This window comes from Chinchilla lanigera, unplaced genomic scaffold (genome assembly GCF_000276665.1).
Source record: "Chinchilla lanigera isolate Chin_1 unplaced genomic scaffold, ChiLan1.0 scaffold00021, whole genome shotgun sequence".
Taxonomy (NCBI): domain Eukaryota; kingdom Metazoa; phylum Chordata; class Mammalia; order Rodentia; family Chinchillidae; genus Chinchilla; species Chinchilla lanigera.
Window position 1 is genome coordinate 16464325 of NW_004955422.1, and position 16715 is coordinate 16481039.

Below are 16715 nucleotides of genomic sequence, written 5' to 3' on the forward strand. Positions count from 1 at the left end.
GACCGGGCGGTTGCCCGGATGATTTATGAGGCCCCGCGTTATCACAGGCGGCTCCCGTCCCTGGGGGCCAAGGGTCCGAGCCCCCCGTGCGCCCAGCCCAGGCTGAGGAGCAGCGGTGAGGGGCAGCGGGGCATAAAGGGGTTCGCCCTCTCCGGCGACAAGGACTCCCGGTCCCGGAGGGAGCGTCCCCCACCGCGGGAAAGACAGAGGGAACTGGAATTAGCATGAGCCAATGGGGGCGCGGCGCTGTTACTAGGCGGACCCGGCAGATCTCGACGAGGAACTTCGTTGATTTCCCGGCCCAGGGGCGGGCGCAAAAGTGCAAGCCCGGCCGGCTGGCGTGAAGAGCTGTCCAGGAACCCGCGGGGGAGGCGTTGGAATTTGGGGCCCGGCGGGGAGCGTTCCTGCCCAGCCCCCACCCCGGGGAAGCCTGCTCGGCGAGCACTGGAGGCCCCGAGGGGGCCAGAAGTCGCAGATCCTTAAGGTCCTTTGGTTCAAGAGTCGCAAAGGAAGCACTTTGATTTTGATATTTTTAAAGAAAAAACGCAAGTTTTAAAAACTTTTATATTGCATTTTTAAAAACTTCGTCCTGTCTTTTAAAAACCCACCTCCAAGCAGGAACTGCATATTTTGGGCTCATTTAGTGTTCTGTGTGAGCTTATTTCTTGGTGACCATTTGAGACAAAGAGCCAGTGGTCCGGTCGGGAAGGGGTCGCACTGGTTGGAAAGAATCCCAAAGTAACTTCAATCCACCTTCCCGCTGTCTTTCCTTGGCCCCGGCCCCAGTGACCGAGGTCTGGCGGATTGTCGCCGGGAGAGGGCGAGTTCCGCCGCAGGCGTGTTTGCCACTGTCCCTGGCTGTGGGAACCTTCATTCAACCGGGGAAGGGAGCGCGCTCATTCAAGAACCCGCGCGCCGCGGCGCAGACCCCAGGACGCAGCGCGACCGCGCGCCGCCTAGCTGGGGGCTTTGAGGAAGCGCGTGCGGGCCCAGAGCCAACCCGGTGCGGGTGTGGACCTTCTGCATCCCACCTCCGGAGAGGACCCGGGCAGGAGGCGGGCGCACCCAGGTGGGGTCACCTGCTGCCGCATACCTGGCGGTGACTTGAAAGGGTTTGGCTCCGGCTTCGCGAGTTTGCCATTGTTAAGCCCTTAAATCGCCCTGGAAAACGCTTCCGAAAGCGGCTCCAGAGTTCCGGGGGCGCTCGGGCTTCCCTTCCCCCACACCGTCTGCTTTTGGGGCGCGCATGGCGGTCCATGTGCTGCCGCAGTTCTGCCCGGGCCACGCGGCACCGATTTTGGGTGCCCCAAAGCTGGGGGGGGGCGGGGCGAACTACAGCCCCGAAACCCACGCACGACGGCCACGCGTGGGGACACGGGTGGCCGCAACCCTCGCCCCAGCTGCGTTAATTAGGGTCACCACACAGACTACCACGTTCCTCAGTAGAGGGTCGGGGTAAAGAGACACACCCCGGCTGCGGGCGAGGAGTGCGCGCAAGTTTATCAGCAAACCTAACAGGTAGGAAGTCTAGGCTCCAGCGACATATTTGGCATTCCGAAGGGAAAAGCTCAACTTTTAAGGTGAACGAAGATTCTGATTGCCGCACCCCGCCCCTCGAAATGCATCGCCCGTGCTCTGAGCTGTATGAACCCAAATCTCTCAGGAATTAATCGGCTTCTTTGCTGTGGTGCCCGGCGCGGCTCAGACCAAGTGGTGGGGAGTGGGCGCCCAGACCGAGGCGAAAACTATCCCCAACCAAGGTAGAGAAGAAACTGGGTGGGGTCATAGCCTCCGGAGGTCAAGCTGGACCACCGCCCAATGACGCAGAGCGGACCCTCGCGGGGCGAGGGCGCAGGGGCTGCCGGACGAATACTCGTGGGCGTCCCCGCCTCCGGGATTCATCACCCTCCCCCTTTTTCTAGGGAAGACTGGCCATGGGGAAGGCCCCCATCTCCGCGCCCCTCCACCTAGCTTCCTGGGAGCTCTAGAGTGTCTCTCCTTTCCCAAGGCACGGGGAAGGTTGGAGGAGTGCGTCTTTCCCACTCGGAGCTTGCCAGTTCTGGGTCTCTGGACTCTAGCCAAGAAGGGGACGGGAAGGGAAACTTTCTCCAGGTTTGGGCAGGAGATCGCCCACCCAACGTCCTGCACCCTCCCCTGGGGATCGGCCGCGCCGTAGGAACTGGCGGCCGGATGCTCATTCAGACCCCTTGCAAAGTTCTGGGGCCGATGGGCCGTGGTCGCTCCCCAAGGCCCGCAGGATGTTAGCACGGGACTCCACTTGTTCCAGCGAGTTCGGGGGAGCGGGCAGGGGTGCGGCAGAGGGAAGGGCAGGAGGCGGGAGCGCGCCCTGGGGCCCGGGGCCGTGGCTGGAGGCCGCGCCGCGCATTCCGCGCATTCCCGCTGGGCCTCGGTTCCGCCGCCACGTGGTTGCCCTGCGCGCCGCGCCTACCGTAAAGCGTGGAGCTGGCGCGCACCCGCGCCGCCCAAGCGCATGCGGACCGCCCCGAACGCGGCACGTGGCCCCGCAGCAGCGCGGGAGCGTCGGACGCGGGCGCAGAGGTGGGGTCTGCTCTTTTACGTAACCGAGGGAGCTGCGCTGCGGGTGTGCTAAATTGTTCATTTGTAAAGAAGAGAAGAAGGAGGGTGCCAAATCTCCTCTGCTGTGCGTCATAGGGTGACTGTCCAGCCAGGGAACGCGACAGAACCGGACCTGTGACCATTATGCCTCTCCAGCAGAGGTGGAGGCTGGAGAGGACAGCAGCTTTCGGGTGGTTTCCGTCGTTTTTTCCTTGTTCAGAGTCAGACGGTGGCTCAGCGCAGTGCGTTGCGATTGGGAAGTGTAAACCGGAATGTGCTCTGCAAATGGGAAAATGTTCATAAACCGTACCTAGGTTTTGGTTTTTTTTTTTTCTTTCTTTTGTACGAGGAATTGAACCCTGGACCTTTGCTCCGAGCTACATCCCTAGTCCTTTTTTTTACTGAGTCGTTAAATTACCTGGGCTGGGCTCAAAGTTGCAAATTCTTTTGCCTCAGCCTCCCAGAGTGCTGGGATTGCAGGAATATGGCATCACATCTGGTTGCTAGAAACTTGTTTTTTTAATCCTGTAGCACCCCCTCCATCAGTTTAAGATAAAGAATGCGTGCAGCGCGTTCGCGAATCCTGAGCTGCTGCCTGATTCTGCCTCGCAGCTCAGGGAGTGGTTGGGGCGCGTGGTCCTGGCTAGGGACAGTGTCTCAGTCTTCGTAGGTCAGAGGGTTTTGAGAATCCTGCTGGGCCATCTGTCAGAGTCCCTGCCTAGACAGAGGGCCCTTCTCACAATCATGGGGAGGCAGGATGGGCCAGTAAAAGCTGCTGTTGCACCTGGGTGGGACCAGAGTGTTCCTGTGTCCCTTAAAAACAACCTCAAGCCCCGAGCAGCACCTGTGTCCCTATACAAGGGCTGCACAGGCCGCTCCTGTGGAATAAAGAAAGCCTTTGCCCAGCGTCCGCTTCGTATCTTCTGCGGGGTGTTTCCTAGCAGACTCACGGTTTTCATGTTTTAAACAGATGAGACTGGGGCCCAGAGAAGCTTTGTCGGGTTTATAGGATGGGCAGCAGTGACAGCCGTCACTGCAGAGCACCCTGCAGGCTGTCTCCTTCATGTCGTGGGCACTGTCAGAGCAAGTCCAGGGTCCTTAGATGTTCATGGATCACAACCGACTTCTTGAAGAATTCATGTAAGACAAAGCTCTTTTTCAGCAAGCTGGAAGTTGGCAACTGTATTTCCCAAACTGCCTCAGAATGTCCCACACAACACTCATGGGCCAGTGGCCTAGTGGCTGTGGGCGAATCTCTGTCCCTAGCTGTAAAATGGGGTATGATGGTTTCCCTTGCCAGGCCACAGCCAAGAGTAATTAAGGTAATGTGTGTGAGGCATTTAGCACAGGGCTTGGCATATGTCAGGGCCTGTTCAATTTATTCATTCATGTATTTGTTCTCATGCAGAACAGAGGCCATGTGCTGCATGAGGTATGTGGAATTAATTAAACATTTCATTTTATATTCAGAAAGAGAATTTTCAAAATGACTTTATGATGAATCAGTTCACTTCTCTTTGCTAACTTTCCCTGAGCTGTTTATGGATGGGAGATTGACATCATAGAAGACACTTTTAAATTAAAACAAAAGCTCAGCCACATTCATCTTTCTTTGTTTCTTCGTCCCCAACTCTTCAATCTCCTTTCCCTGCAAAGGGGATAGAAAAGCTGATTTTTAAAAAGAGGCATACGGATTAAGGGCCCAAATGTCAGAAAAAGGACGAGGGACAGAATTATGAGGAGGGGTTTCTGTGGGTCAGAGGGGCCCAGTAGCGGAAGCTGTGCCCTGGTCTCTGCCTTAGTGCTGGCCACCCTGGTGTATAATGGCCATTCTGCTCAGGTGGAAGGGGGCATAGTCGCCAGGGAAGCTGGTCAAAGGTGTGGGTCATTGAGTGACATTGGGTCAAACAAGTACCACTCTCAAGAAGCCACAGAAGCCAAAGCCAGCTGATGGCTCACATGGGCCCAGGGCAGGGACACCGCCTGCTGGGTGGCCTCTGCCTGTTGTGTTTCCCTGCAGGTTAAATATCTAGCTGCCGTGGGACCCTCTTGGGGAGAAGGGCCACTGAACTTGCCAGTCTGGTGGCTATCCCTGTACTCTCAGGACCCGTTCTCCATTGTGTCTTTGGACTGAGGACTCTGATCACTGTCTAACCCAGGGACAGAGCTGGATGCACCAGCCAGAAAAGTCTTAGGCAGAACATGACGTTAGTGCTGACCGACCAGCCATTTGTGAGCACCCAGGGGCGAGACCTCATTCTCCTCTCCTGTCTCATTCTGTGCGTGGTCCATGAGAAGTGCTCAGCAAGATACCTGACACAGGTGAGGCGTCACTGTCTGTCACCAGGAAAGGAGCTTCAGTCCCTACCCTTGCAGCACTGATAGGACAGGCTAGGAGCGTGACAGTTCTGTCCTGGGTGACAAGCACACAACACGGGAAACCTCGGTGAGGGGTATCATGAGAGGTATTCATGAGAAGGGAGACCCAAGTCCCTGTGTGTGTATGTATGTGTGCATGTGAGTGTGTGTAAGTGCTTATGTGCACATGTTGTGTATCCAGCTGGTGTTAGGTCCCAGATCTGAGTCCAAAAGAAAGACCTGGGTCTGAAATGTCCTCCCCCACAGAACAGGTCCCTAGAGGAGGTGTGTGGGTCCTTGGTGCTTGTCCCACCCAACATGAGCCTCCACCTTGGCCAGGGGACCTGGGTGGTATGAGTGTCTGGAGCATGGGCTGCTGTGACAAATAAGCACATGCTGGGCAGCTTAAAGTAACAAATATCTTAGCTGGGTGTGGTGGCGCATGCCTGTAATCCCAACACTCTTGGGGGCTGGGGCAGGAGGGTGGTAAATTGGAGCCCAGCCTGGGCAATTTGAGACTTTGTCTCAAAAAGGGGCTGGGGACATAGCTCAGTGTGAGGGCCCTGGGTTCAGTTCTCAGTAACATACACACCCAGACATCTATTCTCCCATAGTCTGGAGGCAAGAATCTGCAAGAGAAGGATTAGCCAGGCTACCCTGCCTCCTGTCAGGGCGTCCAGAGGAGGGTGCTTTTTGTCTGTTCAGCTTCCAGTGGCGCCATTGTCGCCAGTGTCCCTTTCCTTATGGCAGTACCATCCAGCCTTGTCTCCTTCACGTGGCCTTCTGTCCTCTGTGTCTCCTGTTTGGTCTCTGCTAAGGACATTTGTCATTGGCTTTAGGGCCCACCTGGTTAATCCGAGATCATCTCAGGTCCACATCCTTACCTGATTACATCGGCCAACACCCTAATTTCAAATGAGGCTGCATTCAGAGACTCTAGGGGCTAGGAGGGAGGGCTCTTTCTGGAGGTCACTGCTGCACCCCCCACAGCTAAAGAAGGGGACCCTGCTGGGAGACACTGTAGCTGCATGGAGCAGGCAATCAGACCCTTGTATCTGGCTAAGATTTTGTTCTGGAGTAAGTTAGATGCTTGGGTGCGGGGAACGGAAGCCCAGATGTGACTGGTATGGTCCATGTCTTCCTGGAGCTTTCCGTTGGGAACCTGAGAAATGATACATAGGTGTGTGTGTGTGTGTGTGTGTGTATGTGTGTGTGTGTGTGTGGTACTGGGTATTGACTTCAGGGGCTTATGCATGCTAGGCACACTGTACAATTAGGCTACGTCCTTAGCTTTATTTTAAAATGTTGAGTCTTTCTGTGTTGCCTAGGCTAGCCTCAAACTTGTGATGCTTCCACCTTGGCCTTCTGGCAGCTGGGATTACAGGTGTGTACCACCATGCCTGGCTGGAAATATTTTTATTTCATTTTTTATTTTATTTTTTGGTTTTCTGAGACAAGGTCTCCCAATACAGTCAGGCTGGCCTTGAACTCACTATATAGTCCAGGCTGGCCTCGAACTTGAAGTGATTCTTTTGCCTCAGCCTCCTGAGTGCTAGGATTACAGCCCTGTGCTATCATCCCTGGCCAGAAATATTTTTAAAAATGAGAGTTGATGGCAAAATTGGCAGGTGCTTTCTGCAGGCAGTGGCCACTCCAGTGCCTTTGCCTTGCTCCTCCCAGTGGCAGGCTGTTTGATACACGGTTCTAGTCCTCTCCCTTTCCTGCTGCAAGCCCAGATGGCCCCTGAGACTGGGTGGTGAGCCTTGCGGGTGGAGGCCTGGTTTCTCCTTCCAACTCTGCCATCTCCTGTCTGTGGCCTTCATTTTTCTGAGTCTCAATTTCCTCACCTGCAAAATAGGGGCAGTGACAGTGTTGACCTCACCGGGCCATCAGAGACTTTCCTTTTTCTTCCCTTGTGGATCGCAGTCTGCATAGACCTGGAGCTCCTTGGTGATGTCACAACCAGCTGCTCCCCTGGTCCTTACCAACCAGCGGCTTCTCTAACTGCCAGTCAGACAGAGACCCGGCCGCCAGAAGGAGCACACTGCCATGCTGCTTGGGTGACAGCTACCCAAAGGCAAATAAATTTACTTTGAGGATTTCCCTTCACTGCCTCATCCTGGGCTAACACAGTTTCTCTCTCCTTCTGGATTTCTTGAAAGAAATGGGTCGGGACGCCCTCCGCAAAAGGCAGGTGGAAAGGAACTGCAGCTGCAGGAATAGCCACGGAGGGAGCCTGAACTGGAGTGGGTGAGAAGGCGGAGAAGCTTCCGGTGAAGATGAATCTGAGCTTTCCCAAAAGGAGCCGGGCCTGGGACACCCTCCTGGACCCTGCCTGGTCTGAGACCTCTCTCCTCTGATTCCTGGTTGCTGCAGCCAGGCTCCAAATCCACCCACCAGCAAATTCCCATGCACGCTTCAAGGTAATAGAGGCGGCTATTTGGAAAGAGGCGATGAAAGATACGGAAGGAGGTTAACCAGGTCAGACCCCTGAGGGCAGACGGGAGGAAGGTGGAGAGCTGGGCACCTCTTCTGCACCTGTCAGCTCCTACACAGAGGCCAGCAGTGTGCTCTGATGCCCTGATAACCTGAGCAAAGTCCCTGCCTTTGAGCATCTTTCCCAACAGTGTCTCAGGGAAGGTCACAGAGCCTTGAGGGAAGTCACCTCCTTCCCATTTTAGAGAAGAAGGAAGCAAGGCCCCAGGGTATTTTAGCTACTGTAGAGCTGGGGTGCTTCTAGCTATTTTTCCAAAATGCAGATGGAAGGAGGTGAAATATGAAGGGCCTGGAAATTGCAGGGTTGTCTTTTTTTTTTTTTTTTTTAAGGAAAAAAAAAAAGCCTCAGTAAAGCCCAGGATGGTGGCAGATGCCTATAGTCCCAGCACTCAGGACGCTGAGGCAGGAAGATTACTGTGAGTTCAAGACCAGCCCCAACTGGTGAGACCCTGTCTTAAAAAACAAACAGCCTCATTAAGAGAGAATTTACAGAGCATGAAGTTCACCCATTTAAAGTGTATAATCCAATGACTTTTGGCCATTGATAAGGTTGTACAACCACCACCACCATCTCATTTGAAAACACTGTAATCTTCCCCCAAAGAAATCCTGGACTAGCTGGGGATATAGCTCAGTGGCATAAGCACCTGCCTCGCAAGTGCAAGGTCCTGAGTTCAATCCCCAGTACCAAAAAAAAAAAGAAAAAAAAAGAAAAGAAATCCTGGACCTATTAGCAGTTAGTCACTTTAAATTTTCCAGCGGCCCCCGATCTGCCTTCTGTCTCTGGGGATTGTCCTCTTCTGGACACCTCATATAAGTAGAATCAGACAACATGTAGCCTCTCACATCTGACTTCTTTCAGGTAGCAAGATGTTTTTAAGGTTCATCCACATATCTGTACTTCACTCCTTTTCATGGCTGAATAATACTCCAGCATGTGGATAGAGCACATTTTTTTCTACCATCTTCTGGGGACCATGTGGGTTATTTCTCCTCTGTGGTTGTGAAAGCAGCGTTGCCACGGGTGTGTAAATGGTGTGTGGATGCCTGCTTTCGCTTCTCTTGTACACAGGGTTCACTCTTGGTTAGAACTCCAGCTGCAAGGGGTCTTGTAGTGTGAGACTCAGGAGAGACCTAGACCCTTTTCAAGAGGATTTCTAAACACTGTCATGCCTCCTTCTTGGTGCTATCCTTCTGCTGCTGACCTCTCTTCCCTCCTCTTTTCTCTTCTTATATTTGTGCAGTCTGTACCCACAGCAACTGTGCATGAGAAATTATTATTGCTGTGAAATTAGCTGCTCCTGTACCAGGCCAAGCAGGTGCACCCACGTGGCAGGACACGAGGCTGAGGTGGGACACACCCCAGGCCTTTCTTTTCCCTTTCAGATTCTCGATGGACTGGAATCCAGTTGTTCCAAGGGACTGGGTTAAGATTCATTTTTTTCTGCATGGATTTCCTGTTAAATCAGCACCTTTTATAGAAAAAATTATCCTTTCTCCAAGCAGGGTGGTGGTGACTCAGGTAGAAGTCAGGTGTGGTTCAGGGCGGGTCTCAGGTCTCTGATCTCTGGGTCTCTGATCTCTTCTGTCTTTCAGTTTCTTAGTTTTTGTCCAGTGCTGTTACAGTGATCATAGACAAGCTTTTTTTTCTGTACTGAGATTGGACCCAGCTGAGCTACATCCTTAGCCTCTTTTTAAAATTTAAGACAGGGTCTCAGTAGGACATTAAGATGCCCAGGCTGGCTTCAAACCTTTGGTTCTCTTGCCTCAGCTTTCCAAAGTGCTGAGATTCCTGCAGGTGAACTCTTGATGGCAGATTGACTAAGCCCTGTGACTTGTTTGTCCTTGACAGTGGCCTTGGGTGTTCTTGGCACTTTGGTTTGTATATGCATTTCAGTATACACACACACACACACACACACACACACACACACACACACGACACTAGGATTTGATGAGTTTGTTCATCAGTTTGGTGGGAACTGACACCATCAAATCACTGGTCCCATCTATAGAGGTCTTGACATAGCCCTGTTTCCTTTGGATCTCTTTTTTGGTACCAGGAATCAAACTCACGACCTTGCGCTTGCCAGGCAGGCACCTTGTCACTGAGCTATATCCCTGGCCCTGTAGTTTGGGTCTTGAATGACCTCCAAAGGCCTGTGTGCTAAGTGCACCCCCAGGGAGGTGCTGTTGGGAGGTGGTGTTGCCTTCAGGAGCTGGGCCAGGGCCGAGGTTTCAGGTTCCTGGGGTGTCCTCTCCAGAGGGTTGCTGGAACTCAGATCTCTTCCTCTTTCTCTTTTGTTTCTTGGCCACGAGGTCAGCAGTTGGCTGTGTCATGCTCTCCCTGCCGCCATCAGCCTTCAAGTCCACCTGAGGCCCAGAGCAGAGTCTGCCTGGTTTTAGACTGGAACCTTCAAACTGTGAGCCATGATAAACCTTTCTTTTTTGTGAGTGAATACGGTAATCACAGGCATTTCATGGTAGTAACGGGAGCCCCCAGACACTGGTCTTGTTTAATTTCATTGCAATTGTGTGTATGTGTTTTCTGCGTCTTTTATTAAATATCTTGCTATATATTTGATTTTGGTGTTATGGTTTGGATCTGTGATGTCTGCGGAAATCTCATGTATTCAGAGGTGGGGCTTCTGGAAGGTGATTGGGTCATGGATTGCTGTGCTCATGAGTAGATTAATCCATTGATGAGTTCAATATCAAAATGTGCTGTTAGGAGGTGGGTCTCTTGGGAAGTTGGTCACTGGGGGCCTGACCTGGAGGGGTGTATTCTCCTCTGTGACTCCTCCCTTCTCTCTGTGCTTCCTGGCTGTCATGGCTTGAGCACCTTTCTTCCACTGTACCCTTCCACCATGCCTTCCTACTGTGCCATTTCTGCCTTGGAACCAGCCGACCATGGACCAAATCCTCTGAAACATGAGCCTAAAGAAACCTCTTCTTCTTTAAGCTGTCAATGTCAGATATTTTGTCCCAGAGACAGGAAAGTAACTGATACAGATGTCATTATAGGTACATTTTAGGTATCCATAATGATCCCATTCACTGTAGGGGATTTGTACCTGTACATGATATAATCTGATTTTTTTGTGGGGGAGGTGGTTTTCTGGTACCAGGAATCGACCTTGCGCTTGCCAGGCAGGTGCTGTGCCGCTGAGCTAAATCCCCAGATTTCTCCCCCCACAGATGTCATTATAAATCATATCATTTATTTCATCTTTTTTGATCAGATTTTAGATTGGGAGCTAGTGGTGGAGAGACTTAGAGAAAGATAGAAAATCCTTTGCGCGTAGGATGGGGCAAGGGCCAGGTTCAGGACAGTGAGGTCCATGCTGTCCATTAGAGGGTCCTGGGGTCTGCTGGCAGCACCATGGTGGGTGTGCTGAGGGTCTGGTGTGCATGCACACTGGGGGGACGGCACGGCCCCCTGTTGAGGCAGGATCTGGGCTCACTGTGGTCGTGGTTTGTGCTGTCCTGCCTCCCTGCTCCTTCCTGTTTCTGCATCTGTTTCCCTTTCTGCTGACACTTCCAGCACAGTGTTGTCTTAGTTACCTTCTTGTGGCTGAGACACAGTACCCAACACCGGGAACTTGCAGTCACCCTTTAGCCTATGGTCGGAAGGCTGCAAGGCAGGATGCCGCAGCAGAGGGGCATGGCGGAGAAGAGCTGCTCACAGCATGGTGGATGGAAGCGAAGAGTGAAGGGAGCAGCTGGGGAGGGAGATAAATCCTTCTGGGCCACCTCCCAGTAACCCACCTCTTCTGACCAGACCCTACATCCTCACAGCAAGCCGGCTATAAGCTCCTAGTACAATCACCTTTTAAAAGCTTCTCCTATAAGTACACCAGACTCTTGGGGGGGCATCTAGATATAAAAGCATCACAGGTGTGGTTACCCGCAACCTAAAAATAGCATGGTGGCACCAGCTTGGAGCACACTAGCAGGCTGCATGGTATGAGTCCATTGCCGGGTGTTATACTTACAAAATGTGCCCTAGCAGAACCTCAGGTACAAGAAGAGGGAAATGATGAGCGTGGGCATGTCCACAGGATACAGGAGCACGAAGTGAAAAGAGCCAGACACAGCATGCACACGCAGCAGTAGCAAAACAGAAGAAATGCACAGATGGCTGGAAGGGCAGATGACAGAATAGAAGCCGAGACTGGAGCGTTAGGAGTGATCTCCCCTTCTTGTCTACTGTATATATTTTTCATATTCTGTATTCTGTTATGAATAAATAATACTTTTATGACCAGAAAAAGGAATCTAACCAGAAACGACTCCAAAAGATACCAGGGTCTTTTCCAAGCTCCCTGACTCCCTATCTGACCTTGGAAGACCTGAGCAAAGGCCCTTGTGGTTTATCAGGTGGGAGCCACATGGGGGGTCCCCATCATGGGGGGAAGAGCACCAGCCAGGCCCCAGTTACCAGTGTCAGGGGCATCCTACATTCTCTTTTTTATTTTTGTCTTTTTGAGACAGGGATTCACTATGCAGTTCAGGCTGGCCTTGAGCTCACTTTGTAGCCCAGGCTGGCCTCGAACTCGCACAATTCTCCTGCCTCAGCCTCCTGAGTGCTGAGATTACAGGTGTGCGCCACCACTCCTGGCTTACCCTACATTCTCAAATGACCTCCTTTCCAGCAGAGCAGGGATGAGTGGGAGGCTGGTGTTCTACACAGAGTTGAACTGGGCACCAGATGGATGCTGCAGTACATATAAAGCCAGGCCTTGATGTCACCGGTGGTGGCCATGGAGGAGAATGGGATACAAGGACTCTGCCTCAGAGGCAGGCTGCAGTCAAGGCAGAGCAGAACAACAGGGTACCACGCTCTGTCCACTGCATGAGGAGTGGGAGAGACAGCCATCTTTCACTGTAGATGAACTTGGCCTACGTTACTGGCAATAATTCACATAATCTTTGGGACATACATGTCTCTGATGCAGTGGGAATCTGCTGTCTATGGGGCAGCTGGAAAAAAAGCTAAGTACAGAAGCCCCACCCATCTCCCACCAGGAGCATCATATAGACAGAACCATCTGGGGAGCGGCCCTGGTGGGTGGGCATTGGTGGGAGGTATTATCAGTGTCCTCAGTAGCAATCCCTCTTCTGCCAAAGAAATGGAATTTTTAACTGGGCACCGACTGCTCAGCTAGATACTACATTTCCCAGCCTCTCTTTTGCTGGTTATGGTCATGTAACTAAGTCTGGGCCAATGGGTTGTGAGTGGAGGCAGCTGGGAGCCATGGAGGCAGGGCTCAAAGGCAGGGCCTGCCCTCTCCTTTCCTTTCTTCCTGAGGTGGCATAAAGGTAGCCGTGAGCCATCTGGAACTTCGTAGATGAGGAATGTCAGAGTGATGGGGGTCTTTATGTTATAGACGGTACCATCATTTCGGGTTGGACTTCCACATGACAGATAAAAGAGTTATACTTGTTTAGGCCACTCTGTGTGAGTGATAGTGGGTGTATGTGTGTGCGTGCATGTACGCGTGCACACGTGTGTGTACAGTGGGGAGGCTTCCTTCAGGGCAGGCAGAAGATGGGAGGGCAATTTTGTGAATCAGCTTAGGCTTCTTTTGCTTGATTCAGATGGAAATTGTGAATCAACAAAGTGCAGCTCTGATGGCACCAGATGACGGAACACAGCCAGCTGCTGGTCACTGCTACTGTCTGCCGCAGTCTTCTGGTGCTGGCTTGTGCTGGACACGGTAGGTTTACCCTTCCAGATGTTGGTTTCTGCTGCTGATCTTGGCTGCTGGTTTCAAGCTCTTCAGTGCTAATGGTGCTTAGTGTTTATTACTCTTTGTTTTAAGATGATTGCTCTGTCCATGCTGCTCAGGTCGCTGCTTCTTTGCAGTTCATCTTCACCCCTGCACAGCCTCACTGGCCTACACTCCCCTTGCCTTGCCCTTGGTGCATGGTCTTCTGGAGTACATGACACTGTGGCCTCCCGGGGCCAACTGAAGACTTCTTTGCGAAGCAGCCTGTGATGGACTGGGGTCGCTGTCTCTAGTGACCTTGAGGGTATCACCCTGCCACCTGGGCCTTCCTAGGGACTCTGGAGAGGAAGGCTTCCCTTCCGAAGGTGGGGCTGCCTCAGTTTGAAAACTAGGGTGGGGCACAGGGAGCTTGGGGCTCCATGTGCAAATCTTGGAGACACAGGGCGATCACTACCTTTGATTCCTCCTGAGAAGACAGCCCCCCAACTCAAGTGCCTGGGTTTGAGGGAAGCCAGGCTCTAGGGAGATGTCTCAATGGGGGCCTGATGGGCAGCTCTCTACCGCTTTGTGCATCCTGCTGTTCTGTTGCTGTTGGCCTGGTTGCTGTGGAATTCTGACTCGCAATACCCAAAACCTCCTCAAAAGAATATGCACAGGAAAATTACAGGGAGACGGCTGAAGTCCCTAGCAAAATTGGAAAAATCAGCGCAGCCCCCATTGCAGAGTGTGTGGACTCATCCCCTCCACTCTGATTAAGGGGACTTGGTGTCTGTGAGGCGTTCTGCAAGAGGCCTCTGATTGGGAGACAATTTTGTGGCTTTAGCCTATAATTTGGATGCAAGGGATCGGGAGCAGTTAATGTGATAACCTCACCAACCTCCGCCTGCGACCAGACGTCATGGACAGCCTTGTAAGCAGCCATCAAAGTGGGTGCTGCAAACACTTGGCTGTTGGGCTGCTGTGCTGCTGGGCTTCAAAGGCAGCTCAGAGGAGCCCTTTGTGGTCACACGGGGAAATCTGGAAAGTCATCGGTCCCGTCTACCAGCTAGCTGCAAACATGCCCTGCTGTTGGGTCTTAGGTTCGCTGGACTTCTGGGTTGGCTCTTCCTGGGCCCCAGATGCCAGAGGCTTTGAGGCAAGAGGGAGGTGCATGAATGTCCTGCCTTGGCATCCTGCACACTGTAGGGGCTTTGCAGGAATAAGAAGTGAAGGAGATGGAGGGACAAAAGACATGTCTTGGGCTTGGAGTATGGCAGCCACTCCAGATAGGGTGTTTGGCCCTAGCCGTCTTCGTCCTGTTCAGGATTACTTCAGTGTTGCCTAGAACTTGGGAACATGTAGGTTCTTTATGGCTAGTGGCCATTTTTGTGCATTGCTTTGCCAAGATCAGAAGACTGAGAAGACTGTGTGCAGGGGCATGGGCACTGGGACGGGGATGGGGATAAGGAAGGGGGAGGGGTTGGCGTCACAGCTGTGGTCCCTTCCTCTGTCCCTGCATCCCCCATCCCCCGCAATTCCCATTCACCACATTGCTCCTGTGAGCATCAGTGACATACTGGCTTCTGCACAGTCTCTGAAGTTCTGGTTCTGCATTGATACTTCTCCGGTTCAGCTCCTCCTGACCCAGTGTGACCAGTGTGTCTGAAGCCTCTTCCCCTGTGCTTGTGTGCAAGAAGACGGGAAGCTTTCAAACAGGAGTGGCTGCCTGGGACACGAAGACCAATGGACCCACAGAGCAGAGGGTGAATGAGACCTGATCCTCACTTTAACCAAGATCTAATCAGAGGTCAGTTAGTTGAGCTGACACCGTGGATGGGGAACCAGGCTTTAGTTTCTTCCCCTTTCTAAAGGTTAACAAAGATACACAAGCATCTAGTGCTAACTATACTTTCCGGTTTGACTTCTGCAGTGCATGTGATTTTTGATAACATCTCTGGACTACATGATAATGCAACCCAGTGGTTTTTCCACAAGGGTCACTAAACAATGACATCCAAGGAAATGAGTCTCTAGTGACAAGCCACAGAGCTCTGGTCCTGTTCAAGTCCTAGATCAAAAACTTCAATAAGAAGTCTAAAGAGCATGTTTAAATAGCTAGCAAATGAGAGAGAACTTATAATCCAAAGGTTGCGTCTAATTACAGTTGAATTGGATAAGCTTTCCTCTCCTGGGGAGAAATCCAGGTTGTTTCAAAGTTTTCAGTTTTACCAATAATATCTTCATACAAAATACTCTTCTTATTCTCAGTGCAATTGTCAGCATCCTAGTGCATAGTGAACTATTGATAAAGTTATAAAAAAAGATTCTTAGGGAAGTGAAATTAATTGGATGACTACTACACAATTTGGAGATTCACAGTGCCCATTTGTGTGTAAAAGTCACTGAGAAGTCCCGCACTATAGAGACTATAGTTTTTTTTTGGTCAGATTACTCTTTTAATGTAATATTTATTTAAATCCTTTGGCAGCATTCCAGAAATACTATTTGGGAAACAGTGCTTCAGCATATTTTTTGAAGTGATGTAAAAAAAAAACCTCTTTTTTCCCAATAAAAACAAAAAAGGCTGTCAGAATACCTTCACACAACAAAACTGAATTACCACAGATAGCACTGGCAATACAGAAATCTAATTTCCCTACAGCCTTCCTACAACTTAGGGTCTTACCATTTTATTTCTTTCTAGCTAGTAGGTATCTAAAGATACTTTCATATCATTTTTCACTTTATTTCTTTAATTGCTGGTGAAGCTTTTTATTTTTTTATATGGTAATTTGTTATCTGAATTTTCCAGCACATAAACCATATATTCTTCTTCTCGGATCACTTATGAACTTGAACCTGGAAATTGACCTTGTACATTTGATACACATATTTCATCTGTGTGATGACTTAACTTATTTATGTTTATTATACTTTTTCTGTGTTTTTATCAAGCATATGATTATGTAAGATTTTTAAATTGCTATTTTACATATTCAAACCCTCCCTTTTGTCTCCAATGAGATGTCCTCATTTCCTTAGTCTGTCTGTTTCTTTTACACAGATGGGAAAAAATGCAGTTCTTTCCTTCTAGCTTGGTAAGAGAAACCTGAAAAAAAATAAAAACTTTGTTTTCTCACTGCGTAAGTAATGCCTGTTTATCTAACCACAAACAAAAACAAAAAAAATCAAAACTAAGTGAAAAAAGTACTTGTAATCTCACCATTGAGACTATATTGGTAATAGTTTTTGTAGGTCTTTTCAGACTTTGTTTGGATGTTTGTATATAATACTTTTTTTTTCCACAGGACGAATAAGTTCTGGAAATTCACTGTACACTGTGATGACTATAGCTCATAATACTGTATCATACACATGAAGATAGCTAAGATAGGAGATCTGATGTGTCCTCAGCTCAAAAAGAAAAAGATAATTTTGTAGAGGGATGAGAGTGTTATTTAGCCTGTGGTTTATTGTTTTGCAATGTATGCATGTATCAAAATGTCCTATTGGATGCCACAAATAGGTACAGTTTTTATCATCAATTATACCTCAAGAAAGCTGGGAACGATT

The 16715-nt window shown here is 50.6% G+C and overlaps 2 long non-coding RNA genes across 2 annotated transcripts; both read left to right on the forward strand.

Moving 5' to 3' along the window:
* Positions 1–874: 874 nt before the first annotated feature.
* On the forward strand, positions 875–7801 carry LOC102025255. Its single transcript, XR_260891.2, has 3 exons — positions 875–1069; positions 7098–7358; positions 7762–7801. It is a non-coding gene; the product is annotated as an uncharacterized LOC102025255 (long non-coding RNA).
* Positions 7802–7833: 32 nt separating this feature from the next.
* On the forward strand, positions 7834–16285 carry LOC106148489. The gene is made up of 3 exons (XR_001233984.1): positions 7834–7872; positions 9751–9881; positions 13033–16285. It is a non-coding gene; the product is annotated as an uncharacterized LOC106148489 (long non-coding RNA).
* The last annotated feature ends 430 nt before the right edge of the window (positions 16286–16715 follow it).